Source organism: Drosophila willistoni (assembly GCF_018902025.1).
Source record: "Drosophila willistoni isolate 14030-0811.24 chromosome 2R unlocalized genomic scaffold, UCI_dwil_1.1 Seg200, whole genome shotgun sequence".
Classification (NCBI taxonomy): domain Eukaryota; kingdom Metazoa; phylum Arthropoda; class Insecta; order Diptera; family Drosophilidae; genus Drosophila; species Drosophila willistoni.
The window spans coordinates 7,338,504-7,339,870 of record NW_025814051.1 but is presented as its reverse complement, the minus strand read 5'-3'; the positions used below and the strand labels follow the sequence as shown (position 1 = coordinate 7,339,870).

The window sequence follows — 1,367 nt, the reverse complement described above, 5'->3', positions numbered from 1 at the left end:
GCATTTATAATCAAGTATGTATAAAAAAAATATATATAAAAAAATGTTTGTTACTTGCTGGTTGTTTGGCATTTTTGTTGTGTCACTTCCGCCGAAGACATTTGTCGTCAGCACGAGCGACAGGTTCCCGGCTACTTTACCAAAATGAGTTCGACTTGTTCAACTTGCTACCTGCTGTGTGTGTGTGTATTTTGGACCCCGTCGATGATGCCTGATGATGGCTGATGTTTGATGATGATGATGACGACGACAACATCGTCTAAACCCAACTGCACCCATGGCCTGATGTCTGATGTGTCTATTATCAAGTCATGGGCTGTTGTGTCAGCATTTATGGCCTCTCTTGTTTGAATAATTGGTGGAGAAGGAAGCCGAAGAAAACCCCTAAATAGCAATTAGATTGTAATTTGAGTTTGTTCAAAGGTAACATACACACACACACACACACATAGCGATAGTCTTCAGGCAAAAACGGAGACGGAAGTGTACTCCATGATAATTGGAATTATTTTCTACTACATAGAGACCATTTGGGAAAAGTCATTGTAATTGAAAGGGAAGGACAGGAAGTGTGCAATGTAAAAAGGCAACAGCTTGCCAATGACTTGAGAGAAGAAGAAATAAAAATGAAAAAAAAAAGGGAAAAGCAACAATAAAGATAATTATGGAAGGTCCAAGGTAAATTACTCTATCCCATTTAAAATGCTTGTAATGAGCTAATGGCGTTAAGGCAGAAAATCTATTACAAATTGCCTATACCTTAATATGTAGAAAGTTCTCGCTAACATTTGGAATTTTTTACTACTAATTAACTATAAAATATGTTATTACACAAATATGTTACAACAGAAGGTAAAGGAAATTCAGTGCCCAAAAGAAAAAGTTTACTAAATTTATTTGTTATTTATTGTATATATGCCAGTAAAAGTAAAGTACTTTTAGGATTCTCATTTCTTTCCATTTCGTTAATGCATTTAGGAAATATTTCGTTCAAAGTCAACATTTATCGGCTTAAACATGATCCGATTTTCTCTTCAGTTTTTATTAAACCACTTTGAAAACTCACTTAAAGAAGGAGTCGAAGAAGAAATTTTGGGGCTACTTTCCAACATCCCTAAAAATTAAATACATATGCATATATGAATTCTATACTTACATACACTAACATAATTTATTATGTTATGTTTATATTTAAATATGTTTACTAATAAACTAAAATACAATAAATGTTTGGTTTAATAAAATGTTTCAATTTATCAAATAATTAAGAAAAAAATCATTAAAATAAACAGTACTTTACTACTTACTTCCAAATCGGTTTTCTATTATTTCTATAGCGATTTCCTTCTAAGATAAATTGCTTTCTC

At 32.3% G+C, this 1,367-nt stretch overlaps 1 long non-coding RNA gene across 1 annotated transcript; it reads left to right on the top strand.

Moving 5' to 3' along the window:
* The first annotated feature begins 207 nt into the window (after positions 1-207).
* Positions 208-950, top strand: LOC124460382. Its single transcript, XR_006954299.1, has 2 exons — positions 208-423; positions 524-950. It is a non-coding gene; the product is annotated as an uncharacterized LOC124460382 (long non-coding RNA).
* The last annotated feature ends 417 nt before the right edge of the window (positions 951-1,367 follow it).